The sequence below is a fragment of the Cavia porcellus genome, unplaced genomic scaffold (genome assembly GCF_034190915.1).
Source record: "Cavia porcellus strain 051 isolate PalLab524CR breed Dunkin Hartley unplaced genomic scaffold, mCavPor4.1 scaffold_31, whole genome shotgun sequence".
NCBI lineage: Eukaryota > Metazoa > Chordata > Mammalia > Rodentia > Caviidae > Cavia > Cavia porcellus.
This window is the reverse complement of record NW_026947514.1, coordinates 39,416,193-39,426,446: the sequence shown is the minus strand read 5'-3', so window position 1 is coordinate 39,426,446 and position 10,254 is coordinate 39,416,193.

Sequence of the window (10,254 nt, the reverse complement as noted above, 5' to 3'; positions counted from 1 at the left end):
TTTACATAAATTATTTGCTTAATGTTTAGGCAATGGTTAATTTATTTTGGCTGCTCTACAAATGGTACATTGTTCTTTTAGGAAGATTTTGATTATAGAAGCTAAGTCTATGGACTCAAATTGACTTCGAAAGTGTAGAATATGAAGAGAAACCAGCCTCACAAGGAAACTCATCACTGGCACGTGCTTTCTCGTGGAAGGTCCCCAAGACAATGGAGTCCTTGTGATTTAGTAGAGCACTGCGGACAAAGAACTTCTCAATTGCCAGTATCAATGATCATAAATATAACATTGGTGGGTATTCACTAAATTATAACCTTAACTATGTGCTAGATATTTTATAAATGTTATTTTTAAAAATTGTAATCATGATTTTTGCAATATGTCCAGTTTCCTCATCTGGTGAAGAAACTGGGCTGCATACCACATATATCTGCTTCAAAACTTCAAGGCCTTTTCTCCTGGGAACCATTATCCCCCAAGTGACTTGCAAGCTTTCCAGCCCATGCCTTTGCTATAAGAAGTCCAGCTCACCAGCAGTTACTTCCAGCAGAGATGCCTTGCCATTATAATTTCTGGTAGCAAACTTATAGGGCCCAAGCTGAATTTAAGGAATTTACAAGAAGATTTATAGCTCCCCTATACTGTCTTTATTTTGATCAGCATATACCAAATTCTATTGATTCTACCTTTGCTATTTATCCTGTAATAAGCAACTTCTCTATATCTAGCACCTTCATACAGATATATATCTTCTGCTTGGGCCATTTCAATAGTGTCCTGAGTAATCTCTCTAGTTTTATGTTGTTTCCATCTTGTATCAATTTTCCAAGTTCCCCTCAGAATGCTTACTTTAAACTCTGCATCAAATATCATGTTTTCATTTCAAAGAAAGATTTTCATGACTTTAAACACATTAGCCTCTAATGACTGGGGCTCGTTGTCTTCTATCATCCTAAAATACTAAGCATGCTTCACTTCTAAAACCTTGTTCCTGTGCCTTCATGGTGATGTTATAAGGAGTTTAAAAGGCAGGAAGACTTTTCTTATCATCCAGAACTCATCTTATGCACACTTTTTCTTGGAAGCTCTCCCTATTTTCTTTTCTAGCTTCTGTCATGCTTTCTTCCTCCTGTCCTTTCTCTGGAAGGTGGCTATTTCCTCTTCAGTGTTGGAGTAGTATATTATACTTCTCAAGAATATAGATTTTATGTTACACTTCAGTTTTTTAAAAAAATAAGTATACCCATCTAAGTCTATGGATTCTTTTTGTTTGTATTTTTTATTTTAAAAACCAAAGCAGAAAAAAAGGATAGAAATGATACAGAATTTCAAAAAAGAAAAAAAAAAGTAGGGAATTAACACTAGTTAATATATTGTATATTGTTATCTCAGAATTAGTTGTTCAGGTTATAAAATCTGGGCACAAATGTGATCAATCAAACAATAACAGAACAAACGTTTTTTCTGATGAGCAAAAAGAGATTAGTAGGATAGTTATCTATCTCACATACATATACAAACATACATTTATGTATGTTTACCAACATACATAGAGTCTTTTCCTTTTTTCCTTTTCTAATCCCAGTAGTTCTGTCTTTTTGAGCACTTTCTTTCCCTTTCATTATTATAATATTTATTGTATATTTTGGATCTTACTACTCTTTCAGATTTTATATTTTATTATTTTTATAATAGGGAAACAATATAATATTTAAAATGTGAGTTTGATTTATTTCACTTGTGACTATGGTCTCAAGTTGTCTACATTTACCTATAAAAGCCTCAAGATCATCTTTTTTATAGCTAAGTAATATTTTGTTGTATAAAAATACTGCATCTTTTCATACATCCTGTGGTGGATGGGGATTTGGGTTATTTCCAAGATTAGATTACAAATTATATTGCTATAAACATGGGTGCATGTATATCGTTGTGGCATGACATTTTCAATTTTTCAAATTTTCAGATACCCAGAAAGGGAGTAGCTGAATTAAATAGGACTTCCAATCCTGGTTTTTTGAGGATTCTCCACACTGATTTCCACAGTGGTTACACCACTCTGCACTCACACCAACAGTGGAGAAGGGTTCCTTTTCTCCCACAGCGCCACCAAAATTTGGTATCAGTTGATTCCTTGATGGTAGCCATTCTTTCTGTAGTGAGATAAAATCTCATTGTTGTTTTAATTTGCATTTCTTGAATGATCAGTGATGTTGAGCATGTCTTCATGTATTTATTTTCTATTTGGATTTCTTCATCTGAGGAGTGCTTGTTCATTTCAAATGCCCATTTATGGATTGAGTCTTTGAATTTAGGGAGCCTGATGTTTTTTAATTCTTTATATGTTCTGGATATAAATCCTTTGTCTGAGGGACTGCTAGCTAGAATTCTTTCCCATTCTGTCGGTTTTCTCTTCACTCTGTTGGTAATTTCTTTTGAAGTACAAAAACTTTTTAATAAGAAAAAAATCCCAGTTGTTGATTCTGGGACCTACTTCCCATGCAGTTTGCATTTTGTTCATGAACCTACTCCTATGTCTTCAAGATGTCTACCTACCTTGTCTTCCAGTAGATTTAGTGTTCTTGTTTTAATGTTTAGATCTTTGATCCTTTTTAACTTTAGTTTAGTGCATGGTGATAAATGTGGATCCAGTTTCAGTCTTCAGCATGTGAAAAGCCAATTTTTTCAGCTCCATTTATTAAAGAAGCTAGCTTTATTCCAGTGAAGATGTTTGCCCCTTTGTCAAAGACAACATGGCTAAGGGTCTTTCTCATTGTGTTTGCATCTTCTAATCTGTTCCATTGATCCTCAGGTCTGGTTTTTTTTTTTTTTTTTTTTTTTTGCCAGTGCCATACTGATTTTATCACTATCTTTGTAGTATAGTTTCAAGTCAGGGATTATGATGCCTCCTGCCTTGCCTTTGTTTCCCATATTGCTTTTGTTATTCTAGGTAGATTCTTTAATGGTGGAAGCTTGTGTTTTTTCTTTAAACATTTACATTCTCATTATTTAGCATAATATCAGTTTCATGAATATATAAAAAAAGAATGACTTAATGAGCAAACAGACTCAAAAAGTGGTCACCACTTGATCTCATCATGTTCAGGAAAGTGATCACCTGTAAATATCCTACAAGTAATTATGCATGGCAGAGACTGGAAGAATGGAGCCATGACATTCTCCAAGATTCTTAGAATTTTTGACACACTGTATTTGTCTTGAGAAGTCATAAGGCAAAAGGGCAATATCTTGGTGTTTGCCTTGACTTTGTCTATCAAGCATGAAGAAACACATAAAAGTGCGATGATCTTGAGTGTGTTTGTCCCCCTGACTCCTCAAGTCCAATTGTTGAAATCTGATCGCCAAAGTGATGGTAACAGGAGGCAGCTTCTTTAGGATGTGATTAGATCTGAGGCTCTGCCACAATGCACGGGTTCATGCCCTAGAAAGCTACCTTGCTCTTTCTTTCTTTCTTTCTTTCTTTCTTTCTTTCTTTCTTTCTTTCTTTCGTACTGGGGATCAAACTCATGACCTCGTGCTTGCCAGGCGGCACTTATGCCACTGAGATAAATCCCGAGTCCCTAAGAAGTCTACATTTACAAACCACAGCGTTGGCTGTCATCAGACACCCAACTTCTTGCTGTTTTGACGTTGGAATTCATAACTTCCAGAACTGTGAAAAATAAGTGTCTGTTGTTTATAAGTCATACCCTAAAGGTATTTGTTTATAGTAGACTAGATGGACTAAATAACCAGTGAAAATGTATTGTGAACATTCTTGTGTCAGCCTTCTCTTTTAGTTGTTTGTTGTTTCTTTGAGATGTAAGGCAACACATGTGAGTCCTACTTCGGGAGAGAAGTCCTGGAGCTCCAGATGTATAGGTGAGGTTACAGTGCCACTCTCTATGAAGCAGCTGAGAAGGGTCTGTTTCAGCATCTTAGCGACAAAGCAATCATTACAGTGTCTCCTACACAGCTATTTAATATACTCTAGCAATAGCTCTTGACTGTTCTCCAGGGACAAACGATTGCAAGATCAATGGTCCCTCTTTGACACTCTAGCTGTAGATATGGACTCATGATATACAGCCTAAAGTCACTCTCCACAAGAGGTAACCCATTTAAAAAGATCTTTTAGCTAAAATAGGAGAGATCTTATGTATACCAGAGAGATATGACCTTTCAATAATAGTATGGAAAAATATTTTCTTCTTTATCAATTGGGTCTTTGAAATATTTAGTTACATTTTTGCTTTAAAGTTGTGGCATGATTACAGTGGAATTCCTGTCAAACTTCAAGTTTTTAGGCCTACATGTATTTCTCAAATTGCCATGATTTTAACAATGTTTATGTCATTATTTCTGATGTACATGTTTGTATTCCCTTGCTAGACTATACACTCCTTAGAAGATGCCTGAGACATTCATCATCCCTGTGTTCCATCCCCAGCTTAGCACTTTGAATTAGAACTGTGACTTACATGTACAATATTCACAATAACTTACACAAGTTAAATTACTAGTAAGATAAAAGTATGCTGAGTTTATGGCATGGCTTTGTCAGGCAAGCGAGATGACTTAGGGGAAAATAGGAAAACAGTTCTTGGTGGCATGCTCTTTGGCTTTCTCTGTATCTAAGAACTTCTTAATTGCTGTGATTCTAGAAAGGAAAACTTATAGGAAACTGTTATTCATCAAATAATACAAATTATTATTTTACTAATAATTCTTTAGAGACCTAAAGTTCCATTTTTGATGTAGAAACTACTTTTTCTTACTTAGCTAGACATTTCAATCTCCTCTGATTGATGTTTTTTTTTTTTTTTTTTTTTTTTTTTTTTTTTTTTTGAGACATGGTTTCACTGTGCAGTTCAGGTTTGCCTTGAACTTACTTTGTAACCCAGGTTGGCCTTCAACTCAGAGGGATCCTCCTGCCTCAGCTACCCCAGTGTTGAGGTTACAAGTATGCATCACCACACGTGGCTTCTTTGCTTGATTTTAAACAGCTGCCTGACCTCTAAACGTGTATCATCCCTAAGACTGATCTCTTTTCCTAATATAATACAATCCTAATCTCATTCATTTGTTGATGAAGAACTACTCTAGTGTTTGCCTGTATCTCTACCTAGAGGTCTAAATGGGCATAAACTGAGTATGCTCAAACAATATATCTATGTTTCTGATGTCAGCTTCCTATATTTCTCATAGTCTCATCTATTTGAAACAGTCCCTTAATTTTCCAGTTTCTCAGGTCAGAAATATTAGCAAATCTATCAGCAAATCTTGTTGCTTTTACCATCAGTATATATCCAGAATTGGGTGGTATCTTCCTGCCACTGCTGCTTTTGTGGTGCATTAAGCACAGGGCTAATCCTCTGCAGTTCGACTTAGCTACTGTCTGATTTCTCTGTATCCATTTTTCCTACCTTATAGTCCATTTTCAACACAGCGCTTTTAGAGTGTAGCTTTGAAAACTTGTTAGGTCATGCCATTCTTCTGCCACTAGTAATTTCCATCTCATTCAGTGTAAAAGTGAGAGTCCTTTTGGAGGCTAAAAGGTCCTCAGAAATCCAGCTTTCTGGGTTCTCTGATTTCCCTTTCTCAGCTCTGTTTCAACAACTCTGTCTCCCTTGGGTCTTCTTCTAAAACACCAGATGTGCTTCTTAACCAGCTAGTTCCCTTGCTAAGATGCTTTACCTCTGGAAGGCTCAGGGCTTGTTTCCTGTGCCCGTCAGGTCTCTCCTCAAAGATACCTTTCCTACAGAGCACCCCAAGCACATGGATTTACATCACATCACCTTCCACACTCCAGCCACACCCATCCCCTTTCATTCATGATATTTTTCTCTACTTCTTCTACTTCTTTCTTCTCTGCAATGCACTACTTACTTGTCTCTCTATGAGGGTAAGCATTCCCACCCATTTTTATTACTGATACATTCCTTGCTTCTGGAAGTATTTGCTTCATGGTTTAATAAATGAGTACTTGTTAAATAAATGAATGAACGCCTTTTAAAAATTTTAGTGTACTTGTTTTCAAATTATTTATTCTGACAACATTCACAAATTAAGTGACTGAGCTTGTCAAGAGGTGCTTTTAGATTTGCAGTAAATGGAACTATAAGCTATTGAAATGTACCAAATGACTTTTCTTTATAATGTATAAGAAAGAGCTATACTAAAACTTGAACAGAAGGAACAACCATAGCAATACAAAAGGTTTAATTTTGAGGCTTAGGTTTGAACAATTGAGCGGAATTAGAATGTGCTTATTTTTTAAAAAAGAATCTAGGAGTTTGAGAAAACACACAAATGGAAGTATTCAATGCCCCTTTCTTCCTGGAATGAATTAGTCTTGTTTTCTGAGTTATCACAGTAGGTATTTGAAGACCTTGATTTCTAGAGCTATCTGGGTTGAAATGTCAACATTGCTATTTTCTTAATGTGTAGGTATGGAAAATTAACCTGACCTAAAAAAACCCGTCTTTTGTTTTTTCATGGAGATAACAATTGTGAGTGTGGAAATGTCTACAAACCACAGAATTGGGATGCTACAAATACATTTTCTGTTTTCATGTATTGGTACTGTATTGTGTTGTCTCTCTGTCTTTTGCATAATGAAGATTGGCCTAGGATCAGAGGGGATGCTTATTTTTTGGGATGCTTTTACAGGGAGTCTTCTGCTAGCGAGGTGCACTAGGGGGCAGTAGTCAGAGAAGAATCTAAATCCTGGGAAGTCTGTTCTACTCTATGGCAAGTGGTCCCAGCTGGAGGGGGCAACAGACTCTTTTATGAGGGCCCCTGTGAAGAAGAGCTTCTCAGTGCATTATTAAAAATTGACAGTCTGAAACCCAATTCTAAAATGGTGATCTGACCAAAATCTCATCAAAGGCTATTACTGATGTCTTAAGCCTTGGAAATATGCATAGTGGGAATCAGTGAAAGGAATTTTTTAAAATAAAGGCTCCTCCCCAACCCACCCACACATGAGAGAGAGCTGGGATTCTTAACAAAGGCACTTCATTTTTCTGGTTCCCTTTGTAAAGCATATTTAACAGTTCTTGAAGAATGTGCCCTGATAACCTTGGTAGGGTTTTCTTTATTGTGTTCTCCTTATTTTGTGATTCCTTGTTTAATTGACTTGGAAAGAACTTTACAGATTCTAAGACCTTTGTAACCGCCAGTGACTTCATTTTCTTGAGGTGATTTTGCCCCTCCCAGTAGATAGGCAAAAGTAGATCAACATCTCCCATCACTTTCGTTTACTACAGTCTTTTCTCTCTTCCTTTTCTTTCCTTGTCACCTTATTTCGTCACTAGGAATCAGCAATGATCCTCTCTCCCAGCTACAGCCTTTCTTCTGTGATATTTGGAGACTTCCTAACGTTACCCATACATTTACCCAGGACATTTTGAATTGAGTTTGGAGGGTTTAGTCTCAAAGTATTCTATGTTTTTGAAGCGAGGACTGGGGTAGAAGGTAATGGTCATTTCCCTTCAACTCCCCTAAGAGCTGCTGTTTTCTCCTTCCCTCCCCCTCACTTGCCCTACATTTCCTCTCCACCTTCTCCATCCATTTTTCCCTGGCCAGCATTCCTGACTCAAGGTAGTAAGCTGAGGGTCCCTGATGGGCTCCAGGGGCTCCCAGGATTGAGCTGGCAGGTGCTGGGCAAGGCTGAGATTTCTAAGGGAGCCAGCCTGGTTCTATGGCTGTGTAGAGACACGCTGCTCAGGGAGCTGCACAGACTGCTTGGTGGTGGCCACCACGGGGGACTTGCATCTACCCTACAGCAGTCATCTTATTTGCTCACTCTTCTTGAGTTTGTCTTTTCCTTCTCCTTATTCCTCTTCCTCTTTTCCGCCTCCTTTTCCTTTCCCTCCTCCTCCTTCTCCTCTTTCTCCTCCTTCCTGTCCTCCTTCTCCTCCTCCTTCTTCATCATCATCATTGCTATTTGGTGGTGATAGGGCTCACATCTTCCCCATGCCAGGCAAGGGCTCCACCACACGTACAGTAATATTATTCAGGATTATTGTGTCTCCATATTTTCAATTTTTAAAATTATTTTTAATCAGATTTTATTGGTACATTTTAGTATATATAATGATCACATTTATCATAGAAGATTTATACTTGTATTTGATATAATTTGTTTCTCTTCTTTCTCTCACTGCCCTACTCTTCCTTCAATCCCCCTCCCCTCCCCATTTATAAAAGCTTTGCTTCTATTTTTCCTTCTTTTTTAACTTTCTTTTCTTTTCTTTTCCTTTTTTCTTTCCCCCTCCTTCCCTTGTTCTTCTTCTCATTTGAATATTTCCTTCCTATTTCACAATACCTGTTATGCAATTTGGGCCTTATTTACACTTTCTGTTTCTTATACCAGAAAAGCAATATGGTATTTACACCCGTGTGTTTGATTTATTTCACTTAAGAATATAGTCTTATGGGGCCTAGAAATGGTTTGAGTTTATCCTTATTTATGGAAGACTAGTATTCCATTGTATAAAAAACATATCTTCTTAATCCATTCACCAACTGATGAGCATTTGATCTGTTTCTAAGATTTGGCTATTACAAACTGTGCCACTATAACATATATGTGTGAATATCACTGTGACATGATGCTTTTAATTCTTTTGGGAAGATACAAGAAGGGGAACAGCTGGGTTGAATGGAATCTCTAGTGCAGGGTTTTTGAGAAATCTCCACACTGATTTGCACAATGGTTGTACCAGTCTGCACTCCCACTAGCAGTGGAGCAGGGTTCCTTTTCTTCACAGCTCCTCTAGTATTTGTTATTGATTGATTTCTTGATGATAGCCATTCTTTTTGGGATGAGATGAAATCTCCGCATTGTTTTAATTTGAATTTCTTAAATAATCAGTGGTATTGAACATTTTTTCATACGTTTATTTCCCATTCATATTTCTTCCTCTGAGAAATATGTATTCATCTCAGGTGACCATTTTTGGATTGGGTCTTTCAATTTAAGGCATTGTGATTGCTTTTTTGAGTTCTTTATATTCAAGATAGTAATTATTTGTCTGTGGAACTACTGGCAAAACTTTTTCCCATACTGTGGGTTGTTTCTTCATTTTGCTTATGGTGTTTTTTTTTTTTTTGCTGTCCAAAAGCTTTTTAATAAGATGAGATCCCAGTTGTTCATTCTTTGTGTTAGTTCCTGTGTGATTGAGGTTTTGTTCTTAAAATCTTTGCCTACACCAATGTCTTTAAGAGTTTTCCCTATTCTATCTTCCAGTAGATTTAATGTTTCTGCCTTAATATTTAGATCTTTAATTCATTTTGATCTTAGTTCAGTGCACGGTGAAAGATATGGGTCTAATTTTAATCTTTAGCATGTGGAAATCCAGTCTTTCTAGCACCCTTTATTGAAGCGACTACCTCTCTTCCAGTAAATGTGTTTGGCACCTTTATCAAAGATAAGGTGGCTGAGTATGTCTGGAATTGTTTCTGCATCTTCTAATCTGTTCCATTTATTCTCAGATTGTTTTTTTCTGTAAGTACCATGCTGTTTCTTTAATCTCAGTAGCTTTGTAGTATAATTTCGAGTGAGGGATTGTGATGCTTCCTACCTTGACTTTGTTGCCCAGAATTGCCTTTGATATTTTAGGTCTAGGCTGGTTCCAAATGAATTTTAGGATTGTTTTTTTCTAATTCTGTAGAATATACTGTTGGAATAAGAATAGCATTAAATCTGTAGAACAATTTTGGAAGTATGGCCATTTTCTCTATATTGGGTCTTTCTTCCCAAGAGTAAGGGATATTTTTCCATTTTTGACGTCCTTGTCAGTCTCTCTTATTCTGTCTGTCTGTCTGTCTGTCTGTCTCTGTCTCTCTATTTCTCTGTCTCTCTATAACAGGGATCAAATTCACAACCTTGTGCTTGCCAGGCAGGCACTTGTGCCACTGAGCTAAACCCCCGGCCCATCCTCATCAGTGTCCTCTCTGAGAGTGTTACAATTTTCAATGTAGAAGTCTTTTACTTCCTTCATTAGAATGATTCTTAGGTATTTCATTTTTGAATGTTATTATGAAAGGGATTGTTTCCCTAATTTTTCTCTCAGTAAGTTTGTTATTTGTGTACAGGAAGGCTATTGATGTTTGAGTGTTAATATTGTATAAAGATACACTGCTGAATTTGTTTGTTAAACCTAAAAGTCTTTTCGTGGGGTTTTTGGGGGCTTCTATGTAGTGTACCATGTCGTCTGTGAATAATGATATTGTAACTTCTTC